This window comes from Nerophis ophidion, linkage group LG24, assembly GCF_033978795.1.
Source record: "Nerophis ophidion isolate RoL-2023_Sa linkage group LG24, RoL_Noph_v1.0, whole genome shotgun sequence".
Lineage (NCBI taxonomy): Eukaryota > Metazoa > Chordata > Actinopteri > Syngnathiformes > Syngnathidae > Nerophis > Nerophis ophidion.
Genome location: NC_084634.1, coordinates 39401004 through 39425739, shown reverse-complemented (window position 1 = coordinate 39425739; position 24736 = coordinate 39401004). Strand labels below are relative to the sequence as shown.

The 24736-nt window shown below is 37.1% G+C and overlaps 1 long non-coding RNA gene across 1 annotated transcript in view; it reads right to left on the bottom strand.

Annotated features, from left to right (window-relative positions):
- Positions 1 to 18500: 18500 nt before the first annotated feature.
- LOC133542323 (uncharacterized) overlaps positions 18501 to 24736 on the bottom strand; it is a 6950-nt gene continuing 714 nt past the window's right edge. Inside the window, exons 2-3 of the long non-coding RNA XR_009804122.1 lie at positions 18686 to 18724; positions 18501 to 18594 (exon numbers count right to left, since the gene is read on the bottom strand). This is a non-coding gene — a long non-coding RNA (uncharacterized LOC133542323). The remainder of the gene's footprint in view (positions 18595 to 18685; positions 18725 to 24736) is intronic.

Below are 24736 nucleotides of genomic sequence, written 5' to 3'. Positions count from 1 at the left end.
GGAATTTTTGCAAAATTTTAGCGAAAAAAAGTTTTCCAAAAATAGAATTTTTCTGCCATTTTTGGGTTTTGTCGTTAGTCCTGATGACGTTTTGAGACATCTCCTACAACTACAGCACCAGGTTTCTGCTGCTGAAGCAAATCCGTTTTTTTGAATTTTTGTATAAGGGTCCCCCCTTACGAAATTTTTGCGAAAAAAAGTTTTCCAAAAATATGATTTTTCTGCCATTTTCGGGTTTTGTCGGTAGTCCTGATGACATCTTGAGACATCTCCTACAACTATAGCTTCAGGTTTCTGCTGCTGAAGCAAATCTGTTATTTTGAATTTTTTGAACTTTTTCTAGGGAAAAAAAAGTTGTCAAAAATATGCAGTTTTTGCCATTTTCGGGTGTTGTCGGGAGTCCTGATGATGTTTTGAGACATCTCCTACAAATACAGCATCAGTATTGGGCTGCTGAAGCAAATCCGTTTTTTTGAATCTTTGCATAAGGGTCCCGCCTTAAGAAATTTTAGCAAAAAAAAGTTTTCGACAAATATGCATTTTCTGCCATTTTCGGGTTTTGTCGGGCGTCCTGATAATGTTTTGCGACATCTCCTACAACTACAGCACCAGTATTGTGCTGCTGAAGCAAATCCGTTTTTTGGGAATTTTTGCGAAAAAAAGTTTTCCAAAAATAGAATTTTTCTGCCATTTTTGGGTTTTGTCGTTAGTCCTGATGACGTTTTGAGACATCTCCTACATCTACAGCACCAGGTTTCTGCTGCCGAAGCAAATCCGTTTTTTTGAATTTTTGTATAAGGGTCCCCCCCTTACGAAATTTTTTCGAAAAAAAGTTTTCCAAAAATATGATTTTTCTGCCATTTTCGGGTTTTGTCGGTAGTCCTGATGACATTTTGAGACATCTCCTACAACTATAGCTTCAGGTTTCTGCTGCTGAAGCAAATCTGTTATTTTGAATTTTTTTAACTTTTTCTAGGGAAAAAAAAGTTGTCAAAAATATGCAGTTTTTGCCATTTTCGGGTGTTGTCGGGAGTCCTGATGATGTTTTGAGACATCTCCTACAAATACAGCATCAGTATTGGGCTGCTGAAGCAAATCCGTTTTTTTGAATCTTTGCATAAGGGTCCCTTCTTACGAAATTTTAGCAAAAAAAAGTTTTCGACAAATATGCATTTTCTGCCATTTTCGGGTTTTGTCGGGCGTCCTGATAATGTTTTGCGACATCTCCTACAACTACAGCACCAGTATTGTGCTGCTGAAGCAAATCCGTTTTTTGGGAATTTTTGCGAAATTTTAGCGAAAAAAAGTTTTCCAAAAATATAATTTTTCTGCCATTTTTGGGTTTTGTCGTTAGTCCTGATGACGTTTTGAGACATCTCCTACAACTACAGCACCAGGTTTCTGCTGCTGAAGCAAATCCGTTTTTTTAAATCTTTGCATAAGGGTGCCCCCTTACGAAAATTTAGCAAAAAAAAGTTTTCGACAAATATGCATTTTCTGCCATTTTCGGGTTTTGTCGAGCGTCCTGATAATGTTTTGCGACATCTCCTACAACTGCAGCACCAGTATTGTGCTGCTGAAGCAAATCCGTTTTTTGGGAATTTTTGCGAAATTTTAGCGAAAAAAAGTTTTCCAAAAATATAATTTTTCTGCCATTTTTGGGTTTTGTCGTTAGTCCTGATGACGTTTTGAGACATCTCCTACAACTAAAGCACCAGGTTTCTGCTGCTGAAGCAAATCCGTTTTTTTATGAATTTTTGCATAAGAGTCCCCCCTTACGAAATTTTAGCGAAAAAAAGTTTTCCAAAAATATAATTTTTCTGCCATTTTCGGGTTTTGTCGGTAGTCCTGGTGACATTTTGGGACAGCTCCGACAACTACAGCACAGGGATTGTGCTGCTGAAGCAAATTCGTTTTTTTGAATTTTTGCATAAGGGTCCCCCCTTACGAAATTTTAGCAAAAAAAAGTTTTCGACAAATATAAATTTTCTACTAATTCCGGGTTTTGTCGGGAGTCCTGATGATGTTTTGAGACATCTCCTACAACTACAGCACCAGTATTGTGCTGCTGAAGCAAATCCGTTTTTTTTAATTTTTGCATAAGGATCCCCCCTTACGAAATTTTTGCGAAAATAAGTTTTCCAAAAATATGATTTTTCTGCCATTTTCGGGTTTTGTCGGTGGTCCTGATGACATTTTGAGACATCTCCTAAAACTACAGCTCCAGGTTTGTGCTGCTGAAGCAAATCTGTTATTTTGAATTTTTTGAACTTTTTCTAGGGAAAAAAGGTTTTCAAAAATATGCATTTTCTGCCATTTTCAGGTGTTGTCGGGAGTCCTGATGATGTTTTGAGACATCTCCTACAACTACAGCACCAGTATTGTGCTGCTGAAGCAATTCCTTTTTTTTAGGAATTTTGCATAAGGGTCCCCCCCTACGAAATTTTAGCAAAAAAAAGTTTTCCAAAAATATAATTTTTCTGCCATTTTCGGGTTTTGTCGGTAGTCCTGATGACATTTTGAGACATCTCCTAAAACTACAGCTCCAGGTTTCTGCTGCTGAAGCAAATCTGTTATTTTGAATTTTTTAAACTTTTTCTAGGGAAAAAAAGTTGTCAAAAATATGCATTTTCTGCCATTTTCGGGTGTTGTCGGGAGTCCTGATGATGTTTTGAGACATCTCCTACAACCACAGCATCAGTATTGGGCTGCTGAAGCAAATCCGTTTTTTTAAATTTTTGCATAATGGTCCCCCCTTACGAAATAAACAAAAAAAAAAAAGATTTAGACAAATATGCATTTTCTGCCATTTCCGGGTGTTGTCGGGAGTCCTGATGATGTTTTGAGACATCTCCTAAAACTACAGCTCCAGTATTGTGCTGCTGAAGCAAATCCGCTTTTTTAAATTTTTGCATAAGGGTCCCCCCTTACGAAATTTTTGCGAAAAAAAGTTTTCCAAAAATATAATTTTTCTGCCATTTTCGGGTTTTGTCGGTAGTCCTGATGAAGTTTTGAGACATCTCCTAAAACTACAGCTCCAGGTTTCTGCTGCTGAAGCAAATCTGTTATTTTGAATTTTTTGAACTTTTTCCAGGGAAAAAAAGTTTTCACAAATATGCATTTTCTGCCATTTTCGGGTGTTGTCGGCAGTCCTGATGATGTTTTGAGACATCTCCTACAACTACAGCACCAGTATTGTGCTGCTGAAGCAAATCCGCTTTTTTTATGAATTTTTGCATAAGAGTCCCCCCTTACGAATTTTTAGCGAAAAAAAGTTTTCCAAAAATATAATTTTTCTGCCATTTTCGGGTTTTGTCGGTAGTCATGATGACGTTTTGAGACATCTCCTAAAACTACAGCTCCAGTATTGTGCTGCTGAAGCAAATCCGCTTTTTTAAATTTTTGCATAAGGGTCCCCCCTTACGAAATTTTTGCGAAAAAAAGTTTTCCAAAAATATAATTTTTCTGCCATTTTCGGGTTTTGTCGGTAGTCCTGATGAAGTTTTGAGACATCTCCTAAAACTACAGCTCCAGGTTTCTGCTGCTGAAGCAAATCTGTTATTTTGAATTTTTTGAACTTTTTCCAGGGAAAAAAAGTTTTCACAAATATGCATTTTCTGCCATTTTCGGGTGTTGTCGGCAGTCCTGATGATGTTTTGAGACATCTCCTACAACTACAGCACCAGTATTGTGCTGCTGAAGCAAATCCGCTTTTTTTATGAATTTTTGCATAAGAGTCCCCCCTTACGAAATTTTAGCAAAAAAAAGTTTTCGACAAATATAAATTTTCTACTAATTCCGGGTTTTGTCGGGAGTCCTGATGATGTTTTGAGACATCTCCTACAACTACAGCACCAGTATTGTGCTGCTGAAGCAAATCCGTTTTTTTTAATTTTTGCATAAGGATCCCCCCTTACGAAATTTTTGCGAAAATAAGTTTTCCAAAAATATGATTTTTCTGCCATTTTCGGGTTTTGTCGGTGGTCCTGATGACATTTTGAGACATCTCCTAAAACTACAGCTCCAGGTTTGTGCTGCTGAAGCAAATCTGTTATTTTGAATTTTTTGAACTTTTTCTAGGGAAAAAAGGTTTTCAAAAATATGCATTTTCTGCCATTTTCAGGTGTTGTCGGGAGTCCTGATGATGTTTTGAGACATCTCCTACAACTACAGCACCAGTATTGTGCTGCTGAAGCAATTCCTTTTTTTTAGGAATTTTGCATAAGGGTCCCCCCCTACGAAATTTTAGCAAAAAAAAGTTTTCCAAAAATATAATTTTTCTGCCATTTTCGGGTTTTGTCGGTAGTCCTGATGACATTTTGAGACATCTCCTAAAACTACAGCTCCAGGTTTCTGCTGCTGAAGCAAATCTGTTATTTTGAATTTTTTAAACTTTTTCTAGGGAAAAAAAGTTGTCAAAAATATGCATTTTCTGCCATTTTCGGGTGTTGTCGGGAGTCCTGATGATGTTTTGAGACATCTCCTACAACCACAGCATCAGTATTGGGCTGCTGAAGCAAATCCGTTTTTTTAAATTTTTGCATAATGGTCCCCCCTTACGAAATAAACAAAAAAAAAAAAGATTTCGACAAATATGCATTTTCTGCCATTTCCGGGTGTTGTCGGGAGTCCTGATGATGTTTTGAGACATCTCCTAAAACTACAGCTCCAGTATTGTGCTGCTGAAGCAAATCCGCTTTTTTAAATTTTTGCATAAGGGTCCCCCCTTACGAAATTTTTGCGAAAAAAAGTTTTCCAAAAATATAATTTTTCTGCCATTTTCGGGTTTTGTCGGTAGTCCTGATGAAGTTTTGAGACATCTCCTAAAACTACAGCTCCAGGTTTCTGCTGCTGAAGCAAATCTGTTATTTTGAATTTTTTGAACTTTTTCCAGGGAAAAAAAGTTTTCACAAATATGCATTTTCTGCCATTTTCGGGTGTTGTCGGCAGTCCTGATGATGTTTTGAGACATCTCCTACAACTACAGCACCAGTATTGTGCTGCTGAAGCAAATCCGCTTTTTTTATGAATTTTTGCATAAGAGTCCCCCCTTACGAATTTTTAGCGAAAAAAAGTTTTCCAAAAATATAATTTTTCTGCCATTTTCGGGTTTTGTCGGTAGTCATGATGACGTTTTGAGACATCTCCTAAAACTACAGCTCCAGTATTGTGCTGCTGAAGCAAATCCGCTTTTTTAAATTTTTGCATAAGGGTCCCCCCTTACGAAATTTTTGCGAAAAAAAGTTTTCCAAAAATATAATTTTTCTGCCATTTTCGGGTTTTGTCGGTAGTCCTGATGAAGTTTTGAGACATCTCCTAAAACTACAGCTCCAGGTTTCTGCTGCTGAAGCAAATCTGTTATTTTGAATTTTTTGAACTTTTTCCAGGGAAAAAAAGTTTTCACAAATATGCATTTTCTGCCATTTTCGGGTGTTGTCGGCAGTCCTGATGATGTTTTGAGACATCTCCTACAACTACAGCACCAGTATTGTGCTGCTGAAGCAAATCCGCTTTTTTTATGAATTTTTGCATAAGAGTCCCCCCTTACGAATTTTTAGCGAAAAAAAGTTTTCCAAAAATATAATTTTTCTGCCATTTTCGGGTTTTGTCGGTAGTCATGATGACGTTTTGAGACATCTCCTACAACTACAGCACCAGTATTGCGCTGCTGTAGCAAATCCGTTTTTTTGAATTTTTGCATAAGGGTCCCCCCTTACGAAATTTTTGCGAAAAAAAGTTTTCCAAAAATATGATTTTTCTGCCATTTTCGGGTTTTGTCGGTAGTCCTGATGACATTTTGAGACATCTCCTAAAACTACAGCTCTAGATTTCTGCTGCGGAAGCAAATCTGTTATTTTGAATTTTTTGAACTTTTTCTAGGGAAAAAAAGTTTTCAAAAATATGCATTTTCTGCCATTTTCGGGTGTTGTCGGGAGTCCTGATGATGTTTTGAGACATCTCCTACAACTACAGCATCAGTATTGGGCTGCTGAAGCAAATCCGTTTTTTTTTATTTTTGCATAAGGGTCCCCCCTTACGAAATTTTAGCAAAAAAAAGTTTTCGACAAATATGCATTTTCTACTAATTCCGGGTTTTGTCGGGAGTCCTGATGATGTTTTGAGACATCTCCTACAACTACAGCACCAGTATTGTGCTGCTGAAGCAAATCCGTTTTTTTTTATTTTTGCATAAGGGTCCCCCCTTACGAAATTTTTGCGAAAAAAAGTTTTCCAAAAATATGATTTTTCTGCCATTTTCGGGTTTTGTCGGTGGTCCTGATGACATTTTGAGACATCTCCTAAAACTACAGATCCAGGTTTGTGCTGCTGAAGCAAATCTGTTATTTTGAATTTTTTGAACTTTTTCTAGGGAAAAAAAGTTTTCAAAAACATGCATTTTCTGCCATTTTCAGGTGTTGTCGGGAGTCCTGATGATGTTTTGAGACATCTCCTACAACTACAGCACCAGTATTGTGCTGCTGAAGCAATTCCTTTTTTTTAGGAATTTTTGCATAAGGGTCCCCCCTTACGAAATTTTAGCAAAAAAAAGTTTTCCAGAAATATAATTTTTCTGCCATTTTCGGGTTTTGTCGGTAGTCCTGATGACATTTTGAGACATCTCCTAAAACTACAGCTCCAGGTTTCTGCTGCTGAAGCAAATCTGTTATTTTGAATTTTTTGAACTTTTTCCAGGGAAAAAAGTTTTCAAAAATATGCATTTTCTGCCATTTTCGGGTGTTGTCGGCAGTCCTGATGATGTTTTGAGACATCTCCTACAACTACAGCACCAGTATTGTGCTGCTGAAGCAAATCTGTTTTTTTTAATTTTTGCATAAGGGTCCCCCCTTACGAAATTTTACCGAAAAAAAGTTCTCCAAAAATATGATTTTTCTGCCATTTTCGGATTTTGTCGGGAGTCCTGATGACATTTTGAGACATCTCCTACAACTATAGCTTCAGGTTTCTGCTGCTGAAGCAAATCTGTGATTTTGAATTTTTTGAACTTTTTCTAGGGAAAAAAAGTTTTCAAAAATATGCATTTTCTGCCATTTTCGAATGTTGTTGGGAGTCCTGACGATGTTTTGAGACATCTCCTACAACTACACCACCAGTATTGTGCTGCTGAAGCAAATCCGTTTTTTTTTTATTTTTGCAAAAGGGTCCCTTACGAAATTTTTGCGAAAAAAAGTTTTCCAAAAATATAATTTTTCTGCCATTTTCGGGTTTTGTCGGTAGTCCTGATGACATTTTGAGACATCTCCTACAACCACAGCATCAGTATTGGGCTGCTGAAGCAAATCCGTTTTTTAAAATTTTTGCATAATGGTCCCCCCTTACGAAATTAAAAAAAAAAAAAAGTTTTCGACAAATATGCATTTTCTGCTATTTCCGGGTTTTGTCGGGAGTCCTGATGATGTTTTGAGACATCTCCTACAACTACAGCACCAGTATTGTGCTGCTGAAGCAAATCCGTTTTTTTAAATTTTTGCATAAGGGTCCCCCCTTACGAAATTTTTGCGAAAAAAAGTTTTCCAAAAATATGATTTTTCTGCCATTTTCGGGTTTTGTCGGTAGTCCTGATGACATTTTGAGATATCTCCTAAAACTACAGCTCCAGGTTTCTGCTGCTGAAGCAAATCTGTTATTTTGAATTTTTTGAACTTTTTCTAGGGAAAAAAAGTTTTCAAAAATATGCATTTTCTGCTATTTTCGGGTGTTGTCGGGAGTCCTGATGATGTTTTGAGACATCTCCTACAACTACAGCACCAGTATTGTGCTGCTGAAGCAAATCCGTTTTTTTTTTATTTTTGCATAAGGGTCCCTTACGAAATTTTTGCGAAAAAAAGTTTTCCAAAAATATGATTTTTCTGCCATTTTCGGGTTTTGTCGGTGGTCCTGATGACATTTTGAGACATCTCCTAAAACTACAGCTCCAGGTTTCTGCTGCTGAAGCAAATCTGTTATTTTGAATTTTTTGAACTTTTTCCAGGGAAAAAAGTTTTCAAAAATATGCATTTTCTGCCATTTTCGGGTGTTGTCGGCAGTCCTGATGATGTTTTGAGACATCTCCTACAACTACAGCACCAGTATTGTGCTGCTGAAGCAAATCCGTTTTTTTAAATTTTTGCATAAGGGTCCCCACTTACGAAATTTTAGCGAAAAAAAGTTCTCCAAAAATATGATTTTTCTGCCATTTTCGGATTTTGTCGGGAGTCCTGATGACGTTTTGAGACATCTCCTACAACTACAGCACCAGTATTGCGCTGCTGAAGCAAATCCGTTTTTTTAAATTTTTGCATAAGGGTCCCCCCTTACGAAATTTTAGCGAAAAAAAGTTCTCCAAAAATATGATTTTTCTGCCATTTTCGGATTTTGTCGGGAGTCCTGATGACATTTTGAGACATCTCCTACAACTATAGCTTCAGGTTTCTGCTGCTGAAGCAAATCTGTGATTTTGAATTTTTTTAAAGTTTTTCTAGCGAAAAAAAGTTTTCCAAAAATATGAATTTTCTGCCATTTTCGGGTGTTGTCGGGATTCCTGATGATGTTTTGAGACATCTCCTACAACCACACCACCAATATCTTGCTGCTGAAGCAAATCCGTTTTTTTGAATTTTTGCATAAGGGTCCCCCCTTACGAAATTTTAGCAAAAAAAAGTTTTCGACAAATATGCATTTTCTACTAATTCCGGGTTTTGTCGAGAATCCTGATGATGTTTTGAGACATCTCTTACGACTACAGCACCAGTATTGTGCTGCTGAAGAAAATCCGTTTTTTTGGGAATTTTTGCATAAGGGTCCCCCATTACGAAATTTTTGCGAAAAAAAGTTTTCCAAAAATATGCATTTTCTACTAATTCCGGGTTTTGTCGGGCGTCCTGATAATGTTTTGCGACATCTCCTACAACTACAGCACCAGTATTTTGCTGCTGAAGCAAATCCGTTTTTTGGGAATTTTTGCGAAATTTTAGCGAAAAAAAGTTTTCCAAAAATAAAATTTTTCTGCCATTTTGGGGTTTTGTCGTTAGTCCTGATGACGTTTTGAGACATCTCCTACAACTACAGCACCGGGTTTCTGCTGCTGAAGCAAATCCGTTTTTTTGAATTTTTGTATAAGGGTCCCCCCTTACGAAATTTTTGCGAAAAAAAGTTTTCCAAAAATATGATTTTTCTGCCATTTTCGGGTTTTGTCGGTAGTCCTGATGACATTTTGAGACATCTCCTACAACTATAGCTTCAGGTTTCTGCTGCTGAAGCAAATCTGTTATTTTGAATTTTTTGAACTTTTTCTAGGGAAAAAAAAGATGTCAAAAATATGCAGTTTTTGCCATTTTCGGGTGTTGTCGGGAGTCCTGATGATGTTTTGAGACATCTCCTACAAATACAGCATCAGTATTGGGCTGCTGAAGCAAATCCGTTTTTTTGAATCTTTGCATAAGGGTCCCGCCTTAAGAAATTTTAGCAAAAAAAAGTTTTCGACAAATATGCATTTTCTGCCATTTTCGGGTTTTGTCGGGCGTCCTGATAATGTTTTGCGACATCTCCTACAACTACAGCACCAGTATTGTGCTGCTGAAGCAAATCCGTTTTTTGGGAATTTTTGCGAAAAAAAGTTTTCCAAAAATAGAATTTTTCTGCCATTTTTGGGTTTTGTCGTTAGTCCTGATGACGTTTTGAGACATCTCCTACATCTACAGCACCAGGTTTCTGCTGCCGAAGCAAATCCGTTTTTTTGAATTTTTGTATAAGGGTCCCCCCCTTACGAAATTTTTTCGAAAAAAAGTTTTCCAAAAATATGATTTTTCTGCCATTTTCGGGTTTTGTCGGTAGTCCTGATGACATTTTGAGACATCTCCTACAACTATAGCTTCAGGTTTCTGCTGCTGAAGCAAATCTGTTATTTTGAATTTTTTGAACTTTTTCTAGGGAAAAAAAAGTTGTCAAAAATATGCAGTTTTTGCCATTTTCGGGTGTTGTCGGGAGTCCTGATGATGTTTTGAGACATCTCCTACAAATACAGCATCAGTATTGGGCTGCTGAAGCAAATCCGTTTTTTTGAATCTTTGCATAAGGGTCCCTTCTTACGAAATTTTAGCAAAAAAAAGTTTTCGACAAATATGCATTTTCTGCCATTTTCGGGTTTTGTCGGGCGTCCTGATAATGTTTTGCGACATCTCCTACAACTACAGCACCAGTATTGTGCTGCTGAAGCAAATCCGTTTTTTGGGAATTTTTGCGAAATTTTGGCGAAAAAAAGTTTTCCAAAAATATAATTTTTCTGCCATTTTTGGGTTTTGTCGTTAGTCCTGATGACGTTTTGAGACATCTCCTACAACTAAAGCACCAGGTTTCTGCTATGAAGCAAATCCGTTTTTTTATGAATTTTTGCATAAGAGTCCCCCCTTACGAAATTTTAGCGAAAAAAAGTTTTCCAAAAATATAATTTTTCTGCCATTTTCGGGTTTTGTCGGTAGTCCTGGTGACATTTTGGGACAGCTCCGACAACTACAGCACAGGGATTGTGCTGCTGAAGCAATTTCGTTTTTTTGAATTTTTGCATAAGGGTCCCCCCTTACGAAATTTTAGCAAAAAAAAGTTTTCGACAAATATACATTTTCTACTAATTCCGGGTTTTGTCGGGAGTCCTGATGATGTTTTGAGACATCTCCTACAACTACAGCACCAGTATTGTGCTGCTGAAGCAAATCCGTTTTTTTTAATTTTTGCATAAGGATCCCCCCTTACGAAATTTTTGCGAAAATAAGTTTTCCAAAAATATGATTTTTCTGCCATTTTCGGGTTTTGTCGGTGGTCCTGATGACATTTTGAGACATCTCCTAAAACTACAGCTCCAGGTTTGTGCTGCTGAAGCAAATCTGTTATTTTGAATTTTTTGAACTTTTTCTAGGGAAAAAAAGTTTTCAAAAATATGCATTTTCTGCCATTTTCAGGTGTTGTCGGGAGTCCTGATGATGTTTTGAGACATCTCCTACAACTACAGCACCAGTATTGTGCTGCTGAAGCAATTCCTTTTTTTTAGGAATTTTTGCATAATGGTCCCCCCTTACGAAGTAAACAAAAAAAAAAAAGATTTCGACAAATATGCATTTTCTGCCATTTCCGGGTGTTGTCGGGAGTCCTGATGATGTTTTGAGACATCTCCTACAACTACAGCACCAGTATTGTGCTGCTGAAGCAAATCCGCTTTTTTAAATTTTTGCATAAGGGTCCCCCCTTACGAAATTTTTGCGAAAAAAAGTTTTCCAAAAATATAATTTTTCTGCCATTTTCGGGTTTTGTCGGTAGTCCTGATGAAGTTTTGAGACATCTCCTAAAACTACAGCTCCAGGTTTCTGCTGCTGAAGCAAATCTGTTATTTTGAATTTTTTGAACTTTTTCCAGGGAAAAAAAAGTTTTCAAAAATATGCATTTTCTGCCATTTTCGGGTGTTGTCGGCAGTCCTGATGATGTTTTGAGACATCTCCTACAACTACAGCACCAGTATTGTGCTGCTGAAGCAAATCCGCTTTTTTTATGAATTTTTGCATAAGAGTCCCCCCTTACGAATTTTTAGCGAAAAAAAGTTTTCCAAAAATATGATTTTTCTGCCATTTTCGGGTTTTGTCGGTAGTCATGATGACGTTTTGAGACATCTCCTACAACTACAGCACCAGTATTGCGCTGCTGTAGCAAATCCGTTTTTTTGAATTTTTGCATAAGGGTCCCCCCTTACGAAATTTTAGCGAAAAAAAGTTCTCCAAAAATATGATTTTTCTGCCATTTCCGGATTTTGTCGGGAGTCCTGATGACATTTTGAGACATCTCCTACAACTATAGCTTCAGGTTTCTGCTGCTGAAGCAAATCTGTGATTTTGAATTTTTTGAACTTTTTCTAGCGAAAAAAAGTTTTCCAAAAATATGCATTTTCTGCCATTTTCGGGTGTTGTCGGGATTCCTGATGATGTTTTGAGACATCTCCTACAACTACACCACCAATATTGTGCTGTTGAAGCAAATCCGTTTTTTTGAATTTTTGCATAAGGGTCACCCCTTACGAAATTTTAGCAAAAAAAAGTTTTCGACAAATATGCATTTTTTACAAATTCCGGGTTTTGTCGGTAGTCCTGATGACATTTTGAGACATCTCCTACAACTATAGCTTCAGGTTTCTGCTGCTGAATCAAATATTTTATTTTGAATTTTTTGAACTTTTTCTAGGGAAAAAAAAGTTGTCAAAAATATGCAGTTTTTGCCATTTTCGGGTGTTGTCGGGAGTCCTGATGATGTTTTGAGACATCTCCTACAAATACAGCATCAGTATTGGGCTGCTGAAGCAAATCCGTTTTTTTGAATCTTTGCGAAATTTTAGCAAAAAAACGTTTTCGACAAATATGCATTTTCTGCCATTTTCGGGTGTTGTCGGCAGTCCTGATGATGCTTTGAGACATCTCCTACAACTACAGCACCAGTATTGTGCTGCTGAAGCAAATCCGTTTTTTTAAATTTTTGCATAAGGGTCCCCCCTTACGAAATTTTAGCGAAAAAAAGTTCTCCAAAAATATGATTTTTCTGCCATTTTCGGATTTTGTCGGGAGTCCTGATGACATTTTGAGACATCTCCTACAACTATAGCTTCAGGTTTCTGCTGCTGAAGCAAATCTGTGATTTTGAATTTTTTGAACTTTTTCTAGGGAAAAAAAGTTTTCAAAAATATGCATTTTCTGCCATTTTCGGGTGTTGTCGGCAGTCCTGATGATGTTTTGAGACATATCCTACAACTACAGCACCAGTATTGTGCTGCTGAAGCAAATCCGTTTTTTATGAATTTTTGCATAAGAGTCCCCCCTTACGAATTTTTAGCGAAAAAAAGTTTTCCAAAAATATAATTTTTCTGCCATTTTCGGGTTTTGTCGGTAGTCCTGATGATGTTTTGAGACATCTCCTACAACTACAGCACCAGTATTGTGCTGCTGAAGCAATTCCTTTTTTTTAGGAATTTTTGCATAAGGGTCCCCCCCTACGAAATTTTAGCAAAAAAAAGTTTTCCAAAAATATAATTTTTCTGCTATTTTCGGGTTTTGTCGGTAGTCCTGATGACATTTTGAGACATCTCCTAAAACTACAGCTCCAGGTTTCTGCTGCTGAAGCAAATCTGTTATTTTGAATTTTTTTAACTTTTTCTAGGGAAAAAAAGTTGTCAAAAATATGCATTTTCTGCCATTTTCGGGTGTTGTCGGGAGTCCTGATGATGTTTTGAGACATCTCCTACAACCACAGCATCAGTATTGGGCTGCTGAAGCAAATCCGTTTTTTTAAATTTTTGCATAATGGTCCCCCCTTACGAAATTTTAGCGAAAAAAAGTTCTCCAAAAATATGATTTTTCTGCCATTTTCGGATTTTGTCGGGAGTCCTGATGACATTTTGAGACATCTCCTACAACTATAGCTTCAGGTTTCTGCTGTTGAAGCAAATCTGTGAGTTTGAATTTTTTGAACTTTTTCTAGGGAAAAAAGTTTTCAAAAATATGCATTTTCTGCCATTTTCGGGTGTTGTCGGCAGTCCTGATGATGTTTTGAGACATATCCTACAACTACAGCACCAGTATTGCGCTGCTGAAGCAAATCCGTTTTTTAAAAATTTTGCATAATGGTCCCCCCTTACGAAATTTTTGCGAAAAAAAGTTCTCCAAAAATATGATTTTTATGCCATTTTCGGATTTTGTCGGGAGTCCTGATGACATTTTGAGACATCTCCTACAACTATAGCTTCAGGTTTCTGCTGCTGAAGCAAATCTGTGATTTTGAATTTTTTTTAAGTTTTTCTAGCGAAAAAAAGTTTTCCAAAAATATGCATTTTCTGCCATTTTCGGGTGTTGTCGGGATTCCTGATGATGTTTTGAGACATCTCCTACAACCACACCACCAATATCTTGCTGCTGAAGCAAATCCGTTTTTTTGAATTTTTGCATAAGGGTCCCCCCTTACGAAATTTTAGCAAAAAAAAGTTTTCGACAAATATGCATTTTCTACTAATTCCGGGTTTTGTCGAGAATCCTGATGATGTTTTGAGACATCTCTTACGACTACAGCACCAGTATTGTGCTGCTGAAGCAAATCCGTTTTTTTTGGAATTTTTGCATAAGGGTCCCCCCTTACGAAATTTTTGCGAAAAAAAGTTTTCCAAAAATATGATTTTTCTGCCATTTTCGGGTTTTGTCGGTAGTCCTGATGACATTTTGAGACATCTCCTACAACTATAGCTTCAGGTTTCTGCTGCTGAAGCAAATCTGTTATTTTGAATTTTTTGAACTTTTTCTAGGGAAAAAAAAGTTGTCAAAAATATGCAGTTTTTGCCATTTTCGGGTGTTGTCGGGAGTCCTGATGATGTTTTGAGACATCTCCTACAAATACAGCATCGGTATTGGGCTGCTGAAGCAAATCCGTTTTTTTGAATCTTTGCATAAGGGTCCCGCCTTACGAAATTTTAGCAAAAAAAAGTTTTCGACAAATATGCATTTTCTGCCATTTTCGGGTTTTGTCGGGCGTCCTGATAATGTTTTGCGACATCTCCTACAACTACAGCACCAATATTTTGCTGCTGAAGCAAATCCGTTTTTTGGGAATTTTTGCGAAATTTTAGCGAAAAAAAGTTTTCCAAAAATAGAATTTTTCTGCTATTTTTGGGTTTTGTCGTTAGTCCTGATGACATTTTGAGACATCTCCTACAACTATAGCTTCAGGTTTCTGCTGCTGAAGCAAATCTGTTATTTTGAATTTTTTGAACTTTTTCTAGGGAAAAAAAAGTTGACAAAAATATGCAGTTTTTGCCATTTTCGGGTGTTGTCGGGAGTCCTGATGATGTTTTGAGACATCTCCTACAAATACAGCATCAGTATTTGGCTGCTGAAGCAAATCCGTTTTTTTGAATCTTTGCATAAGGGTCCCGCCTTAAGAAATTTTAGCAAAAAAAAGTTTTCGACAAATATGCATTTTCGGCCATTTTCGGGTTTTGTCGAGCGTCCTGATAATGTTTTGCGACATCTCCTACAACTACAGCACCAGTATTGTGCTGCTGAAGCAAATCCGTTTTTTGGGAATTTTTGCGAAAAAAAGTTTTCCAAAAATAGAATTTTTCTGCCATTTTTGGGTTTTGTCGTTAGTCCTGATGACGTTTTGAGAAATCTCCTACATCTACAGCACCAGGTTTCTGCTGCCTAAGCAAATCCGTTTTTTTGAATTTTTGTATAAGGGTCCCCCCCTCACGAAATTTTTTCGAAAAAAAGTTTTCCAAAAATATGATTTTTCTGCCATTTTCGGGTTTTGTCGGTAGTCCTGATGACATTTTGAGACATCTCCTACAACTATAGCTTCAGGTTTCTGCTGCTGAAGCAAATCTGTTATTTTGAATTTTTTGAACTTTTTCTAGGGAAAAAAAAGTTGTCAAAAATATGCAGTTTTTGCCATTTTCGGGTGTTGTCGGGAGTCCTGATGATGTTTTGAGACATCTCCTACAAATACAGCATCAGTATTGGGCTGCTGAAGCAAATCCGTTTTTTTGAATCTTTGCATAAGGGTCCCTTCTTACGAAATTTTAGCAAAAAAAAGTTTTCGACAAATATGCATTTTCTGCCATTTTCGGGTTTTGTCGGGCATCCTGATAATGTTTTGCGACATCTCCTACAACTACAGCACCAGTATTGTGCTGCTGAAGCAAATCCGTTTTTTGGGAATTTTTGCGAAATTTTAGCGAAAAAAAGTTTTCCAAAAATATAATTTTTCTGCCATTTTTGGGTTTTGTCGTTAGTCCTGATGACGTTTTGAGACATCTCCTACAACTACAGCACCAGGTTTCTGCTGCTGAAGCAAATCCGTTTTTTGGAATTTTTGTATAAGGGTCCCCCCCTTAAGAAATTTTTTCGAAAAAAAGTTTTCCAAAAATATGATTTTTCTGCCATTTTCGGATTTTGTCGGGAGTCCTGATGACATTTTGAGACATCTCCTACAACTATAGCTCCAGGTTTCTGCTGCTGAAGCAAATCTGTTATTTTGAATTTTTTGAACTTTTTCTAGGGAAAAAAAGTTTTCAAAAATATGCATTTTCTGCCATTTTCGGGTTTTGTCGGGAGTCCTGATAATGTTTTGAGACATCTCCTACAACTACAGCACCAGTATTGTGCTGCTGAAGCAAATCCGTTTTTGTAGATTTTTGCTTAAGGGTACCCCCTTACGAAATTTTTGCGAAAAAAAGTTTTCCAAAAATATAATTTTTCTGCCATTTTCGGGTTTTGTCGGTAGTCCTGGTGACATTTTGGGACAGCTCCGACAACTACAGCACAGGGATTGTGCTGCTGAAGCAAATTCGTTTTTTTGAATTTTTGCATAAGGGTCCCCCCTTACGAAATTTTAGCAAACAAAAGTTTTCGAAAAATATGCATTTTTTTCCATTTTCGGGTTTTGTCGGTAGTCCTGATGACGTTTTGAGATATCTCCTACAACTACAGCACCAGTATTGTGCTGCTGAAGCAAATCTGTTATCTTGAATTTTTTTAACTTTTTCTAGTGAAAGAAAGTTTTCAAAAAATATGCATTTTTTGCCATTTTCGGGTTTTGCCTGGAGTCCTGATGACATTTTGAGACAGCTCCGACAACTACAGCACCAGGACTGTGCTGCTGAAGCAAATCTGTTATTTTGAAGTTTTTGAACTATTTCTAGTGAAAAAAAGTTTTCAAAAAATATGCATTTTCTGCTATTTTCGGGTTTTGTCAGGAGTCCTGATGACATTTTGAGACATCTCCTACAACTACAGCACAGGGATTGTGCTGCTGAAGCAAAAATCTTTTGGGGAATTTTTGCATAAGGGTCTGCGATGAGGTGGCGACTTGTCCAGGGTGTACCCCGCCTTCCGCCCGATTGTAGCTGAGATAGGCGCCAGCGCCCCCCGTGACCCCGAAAAGGGAATAAGCGGTAGAAAATGGATGGATGGATTGCATAAGGGTCCCCCCTTACGAAATTTTTAGCAAAAAAAAGTTTTCTTAAAATATTATTTTACTGCCATTCTTGGGTTTTGTCGGGAGTCCTGATGACATTTTGAGACATCTCCTACAACTACAGCACAGGGATTGTGCTGCTGAAGCAAATTTGTTTTTTTGAATTTTTGCATAAGGGTCCCCCCTTACGACATTTTTGCGAAAAAAAGTTTTCCAAAAATATGATTTTTTTGCCATTTTTGGGTTTTGTCGTGCGTCCTGATGACGTTTTGAGACATCTCCTACAACTACAGCACCAGTATTGTGCTGCTGAAGCAAATCCGTGTTTTTGAATGTATGCATAATGGTCCCCCCTTACGACATTTTAGCGAAACCTTTTTTTTCCAAAAACATGCATTTTCTGCCATTTTGTGTTAATCCATTCAGACAATAAACTACAGATGTTTACGCATATCCACAGCAAACATTGCACACTATTAAACTTAAGGTGCAGCGTAGTTGCCATATAGTGGTCAAATCTAGCACTACATGTATTCAACACATATTAAACGCCTTTATATAACATTATTAAATAATGTTTATTGTGAATTTTACATCAATAAAATAGAAGGTTATGTGTCAAAAATATCACACATTAAACTACAGATGTTAATGTCTTAACAGGAAACCTTCTATTTTATTGATGTAAAATACACAATTGACAAGTGTTTTGCCGATACAAATATTTTGGTACCGGTACTGGTACCAAAATGTATATTGATACTTTCCGGTACTTTTCTAAATAAAGGGGACTACAAAAAATTTCATTATCGTCTAAATTTGACCACTATGTGGCAAAAACGCTACACCTTAGTTTTAATTGTGTCCAGTGTTTGCTGTGTCGTTTATCGTGTGAATGTTTTGACACGAAACCTTTTTTTTTATTGATGTAAAATACACAATGGATACTATGTAGTAACATTATCTAAAGGTGTTTAATATGTGTTTAATACATGTAGTGCTAGATTTGACCACAATATGGCAACAACACTGCACCTTAAGTTTGTGTGCAATGTTTGCTGTGGATATGCGTAAACATCTGTAGTTTATTGTGTGAATGTATTAACACGAAACCTTCTATTTTATTGATGTAAAACACACAATGGACACTATTTAGTCATGTTATGTAAAGGCGTTTAATATCTGTTTATTACATAGAGCGTTAAATTTGACCACTATATGGCAAAAACGCTGCACCTTAGTAGGTTTAATTGTGTGCAATGTTTGCGGTGTCGTTTGTGTGAATGTTTTGACACGAAACCTTCTATTTTATTGATGTAAAATACACAATGGAAACTTTATAGTAGCGTTGCGTATTAAACGTCTTTACATATCGTGACTAATTCATCAATGGAACCCAGAGTGTTGTGGAAATAGCTACAACGGACCAAGTTCCGCTTTGTTTCCCTAAATTGAAAAAGGTGTGATGATGAACATCTGCTGGAAATGGACTCACTCGCATTTGGGTATTTTGTTGAGCGTGTTGTCCAGCTTCTCGATGGGGGGGATCTGATTGTACAACTTGACCACCGTGGCCTCAGCGCACTTCTCCCCGGTCTTCTCCTCCTGGACGCAGACGCACAAGTTGCATTCAGCACATTTATAAATATTGACTTTGTGCAGCACTGCATTTTATATATGATATTATTATATATACCCATTTGGCCAGTGCATCTTTTATTGATGTTCCTTTACCCTGCACACGGGACAAACAACATATTATTATTATTATTAAATGACTTACTGCAAGACCATAAACATTAAAAATTACGTTTTTAATGGACATAAAAGTCTAAATGTGCTCTGTACAAAAAGTGCACTTTAATTTAGTGTTCTTTTGATATGTCATCTTAGTGACATCATGCACAAAAGTGCACTTTATTTGTTTTAAACTATTGTAGTGGCGTTCTGTACAAAAAGTGCACTTTAATTTAGTGTTCTTTTGATATGTCATCTTAGTGACATCATGCACAAAAGTGCACTTTATTTGATTTAAACTATTGTAGTGGCGTTCTGTACAAAAAGTGCACTTTAATTTAGTGTTTTGATATGTCATCTTAGTGACATCATGCACAAAAGTGCACTTTATTTGTTTTAAACTATTGTAGTGGCGTTCTGTACAAAAAGTGCACTTTAATTTAGTGTTGTTTTGATATGTCATGTTAGTGACATCATGCACAAAAGTGCACTTTATTTGTTTTAAACTATTGTAGTGGCGTTCCGTACAAAAAGCGCACTTTAATTTAGTGTTGTTTTGATATGTCATCTTAGTGACATCATGCACAAAAGTGCACTTTATTTGTTTTAAACTATTGTGGTGGCGTTCTGTACAAAAAGTGCACTTTAATTTAGTGTTGTTTTGATATGTCATCTTAGTGACGTCACGCACAAAAGTGCACTTTATTTGTTTTAAACTATTGTAGTGGCGTTCGGTACAAAAAGTTCACTTTAATTTAGTGTTGTTTGGATATGTCATCTTAGTGACATCATGCACAAAAGTGCACTTTATTTTTTTCAAACTATTGTAGTGGCGTTCTGTACAAAAAGTGCACTTTAATTTAGTGTTGTTTTGATATGTCATGTTAGTGACATCCTGCACAAATGTGCACTTTATTTGTTTTTAACTATTGTAGTGGCGTTCTGTACAAAAAGTGCACTTTAATTTAATGTTGTTTTGACATGTCATCTTAGTGACATCATGCACAAAAGTGCACTTTATTTGTTTTAAACTATTGTAGTGGCGTTCTGTACAAAAAGTGCACTTTAATTTAGTGTTGTTTTGATATGTCATCTTAGTGACATCATGCACAAAAGTGCACTTTATTTGTTTTAAATTATTGTAGTGGCGTTCTGTACAAAAAGTGCACTTTAATTTAGTGTTTTGATATGTCATCTTAGTGACATCATGCACAACAGTGCACTTTATTTGTATTAAACTACTGTAGTGGCGTTCTGTACAAAAAGTGCACTTTATTTCAGTGTTGTTTTGATATGTCATCTTAGTGACATGCAAAAAAGTGCACTTTATTTGTTTTAAACTATTGTAGTGGCGTTCTAGACAAAAAGTGCACTTTAATTTAGTGTTGTTGTGATATGTCGTCTTAGTGACATCATGCACAAAAGTGCACTTTATTTGTTTTAAACTATTGTAGTGGTGTTCTGTACAAAAAGTGCACTTTAATTTAGTGAGGTTTTGATATGTCATCTTAGTGACATCCTGCACAAAAGTGCACTTTATTTGTTTTAAACTATTGTAGTGGCGTTCTGTACAAAAAGTGCACTTTAATTTAGTGTTTTGATATGTCATCTTAGTGACATCATGCACAAAAGTGCACTTTATTTGATTTAAACTATTGTAGTGGCGTTCTGTACAAAAAGTGCACTTTAATTTAGTGTTTTGATATGTCATCTTAGTGACATCATGCACAACAGTGCACTTTATTTGTATTAAACTACTGTAGTGGCGTTCTGTACAAAAAGTGCACTTTATTTCAGTGTTGTTTTGATATGTCATCTTAGTGACATGCAAAAAAGTGCACTTTATTTGTTTTAAACTATTGTAGTGGCGTTCTAGACAAAAAGTGCACTTTAATTTAGTGTTGTTGTGATATGTCGTCTTAGTGACATCATGCACAAAAGTGCACTTTATTTGTTTTAAACTATTGTAGTGGTGTTCTGTACAAAAAGTGCACTTTAATTTAGTGAGGTTTTGATATGTCATCTTAGTGACATCCTGCACAAAAGTGCACTTTATTTGTTTTAAACTATTGTAGTGGCGTTCTGTACAAAAAGTGCACTTTAATTTAGTGTTTTGATATGTCATCTTAGTGACATCATGCACAAAAGTGCACTTTATTTGATTTAAACTATTGTAGTGGCGTTCTGTACAAAAAGTGCACTTTAATTTAGTGTTTTGATATGTCATCTTAGTGACATCATGCACAACAGTGCACTTTATTTGTATTAAACTACTGTAGTGGCGTTCTGTACAAAAAGTGCACTTTATTTCAGTGTTGTTTTGATATGTCATCTTAGTGACATGCAAAAAAGTGCACTTTATTTGTTTTAAACTATTGTAGTGGTGTTTTGTACAAAAAGTGCACTTTAATTTAGTGAGGTTTTGATATGTCATCTTAGTGACATCCTGCACAAAAGTGCACTTTATTTGTTTTAAACTATTGTAGTGGCGTTCTGTACAAAAAGTGCACTTTAATTTAGTGTTTTGATATGTCATCTTAGTGACATCATGCACAACAGTGCACTTTATTTGTATTAAACTACTGTAGTGGCGTTCTGTACAAAAAGTGCACTTTATTTCAGTGTTGTTTTGATATGTCATCTTAGTGACATGCAAAAAAGTGCACTTTATTTGTTTTAAACTATTGTAGTGGCGTTCTAGACAAAAAGTGCACTTTAATTTAGTGTTGTTGTGATATGTCGTCTTAGTGACATCATGCACAAAAGTGCACTTTATTTGTTTTAAACTATTGTAGTGGTGTTCTGTACAAAAAGTGCATTTTAATTTAGTGTTGTTGTGATATGTCGTCTTAGTGATATCATGCACAAAAGTGCACTTTATTTGTTTTAAACTATTGTAGTGGTGTTCTGTACAAAAAGTGCACTTTAATTTAGTGAGGTTTTGATATGTCATCTTAGTGACATCCTGCACAAAAGTGCACTTTATTTGTTTTAAACTATTGTAGTGGCGTTCTGTACAAAAAGTGCACTAATAGCTTGTTTTAAAATGTCTCTGACAATCTTGCACTTTCTGTTTTGGAAATGACATGAATGTTTGTGCCACTGCTTAATAACTGTTTCATGAATACACTTTTAGTTGTGGTTTCCCTCTCTGCATGAAAGTTTAACGACTTTTTATTGTCTCCCGAGTTCCATTTTTTTGTGATTTCTGCTGGTGGTGTGCCTCTGCATTTTTTCAATGGAAAAAAATGTGCCTCGGCTCAAAAAAGGTTGAAAAACACTGCAATAATCGACAAACCCCAGAACTAACCCGCCTTAAATCAGGACTGCGGTGCACACGGAAACAATTGCTTTGACCGCTGCAATGGTGTGGAAAGTAGATGCAATCATCTTTGAATCTACGTGACACTGCCATGGCGAATGGGAACGCAACGGATGAGGAAAGGGAACCGAAACTTCCTTTCACTTATTGAGAATTTTAGAACATCCTGCTTGGGAGAACAATGGATGAAGGAAGCCCCTACCTGCCTCTTTTGGCCCACGCTCCAAAAGGTGCTTTTTAACAGGGCAGGTAAAAACTACAACAGGGAAAACCCAGGAAGGGCGGGGGAGTAACTGCAGTCTTTAAAGACACGATATGTAACTATGTCTAATGGTGCTTTAATACAGTGACTATAGAGATGTGCGTTTGAAGAAGAAGGATCACAAACCCTGTTTCCATATGAGTTGGGAAATTGTGTTAGATGTAAATATAAACAGAATGATTTGCAAATCCTTTTCAACCCATATTCAGTTGAATATGCTACAAAGACAACATATTTGATGTTCAAACTCATAAACATTTTTTTGTGTGCAAATAATCATTAACTTTAGAATTTGATGCCAGCAACACGTGACAAAGAAGTTGGGAAAGGTGGCAATAAATACTGATAATCAAACACTTATTTGGAACATCCCACAGGTGTGCAGGCTAATTGGGAACAGGTGGGTGCCATGATTGGGTATAAAAGCAGCTTCCATGAAATGCTAAGTAATTCACAAACAAGGATGGGGCGAGGGTCACCACTTTGTAAGCAAATTGTCGAACAGTTTTAGAACAACATTTCTCAACAAACCATTGAAAGGAATTTAGGGATTTTACCATCTACTGTTCGTAAAATCATCAAAACGTTCAGAGAATCTGGAGAAATCCCTGCACGTAAGCGATGATATTACGGACCTTTGATCCCTCAGGCGGTACTGCACCAAAAACCGACATCAGTGTGTAAAGGATATCACCACATGGGCTCGGGAACACTTCATAAAACCACTGTCAGTAACTACAGTTGGTCGCTACATCTGTAAGTGCAAGTTAAAACTCTACTATGCAAAGCGAATGCCATTTATCAACAACACCCAGAAACGCCGCCGGCTTCGCTGGGCCCGAGCTCATCTAAGATGGACTGATGCAAAGTGGAAAAGTGTTCTGTGGTCTGACGAGTCCACATTTCAAATTATATTTGGAAACTATGGATGTGGTGTCCTCAGGAACAAGGAGGAAAAAACCCATCCGGATTGTTATAGGCGCAAAGTTCAAAAGCCAGCATGTGTGATGGTATGGGGGTGTATTAGTGCCCAAGGCATGGGTAACTTACACATCTGTGAAGGTACCATTAATGCTGAAAGGTACATACAGGTTTTGGAGCAACACATGTTGTCATCCAAGCAACGTTATCATGGACGCCCCTGCTTATTTCAGCAAAACGATGCCAAGTCACAAGTTACAACAGCGTGCCTTCGTAGTAAAAGAGTCCGGGTACTTTCCTGGCCCGCCTGCAGTTCAGACATGTCTCCCATGGAAAATGTGTGGCGCATTATGAAGCGTAAAATACGACAGCGGAGACCCCGGACTGTTGAAGGACTGAAGCTCTACATAAAACAAGAATGGGAAAGAATTCCACTTTCAAAGCTTCAACAATTAGTTTCCTCAGTTCCCAAACGTTTATTGAGTGTTGTTAAAAGAAAAGGTGATGTAACAGAGTGGTGAACATGCCCTTTCCCAACTACTTTGGCACGTGTTGCAGCCATGAAATTCTAAGTTAATTATTATTTGCAAAAAAATAAAAAAATAAAGTTTATGAGTTTTAACATCAAATATCTTGTCTTTGTAGCATATTCAACTGAATATGGGTTGAAAAGGATTTGCAAATCATTGTATTCTGTTTATATTTACATCTAACACAATTTCCCAACTCATATGGAAACGGGGTTTGTATGTTCTTCACAGAAAATTAGCCAAAGTCAGTGAGTGTCAGTTTGGAAAAATTAATTAATTGTATAATTTTTATTTTGATAAAAAATGAAAATCGGTCTGAGGAGTGGCAGAGCTGGCAGTCTGACAGCGAGGCAGGGCGCACTGGAGCCCGCTCCCAGATGGCGGCGAGGAGGCGGGGACAGCGAGCAAGCAGCGATGCCGCAATTATTATCAGGTGCGTGGACCGCCCAGTTGGGCAAAATTAAGTAATCCTCTCGAACTGTGTAAAAGGGCGGCAGCCGTAAACGTCGGGGAGAGAGAGGGAGAGAGAAACCAGAGCCAACGAGAAGCGGATGTTGAGCGAGAGCGACAAAGAGCCCGAGGAAGAAAACGACGCCCGAAGCTGAAAAGCAGCGAACTGCAAGGCTGGAAAGCAACCCGGAAGAGACTTTGTTATTGAAAAATAAAAGAAGTCTAAACCGGCTCGCCAGAATGTCCTTCCTTGGTGGTCCCTGGAACCCACACGACAGCAAGCGACTGTCACAGGGTCCCACAGACCAGAACACCACACATGGGTTAAACAAACCTAGACTAACTTTATTGCTTTTTTTTTTTTTTTATATCTGGAAGCGCTGAAAATGTCCTGGTCTTGGAGCTATTTTTAGCATCACCATGAGATATAAAAGGACTTTACAAACAGCACCAAGGTCTTTACACAGGTGCTCCACTGGGAAAAATGTTATCTTAAATGTGTTAGAGATGCCCTTGAGTCTGCGT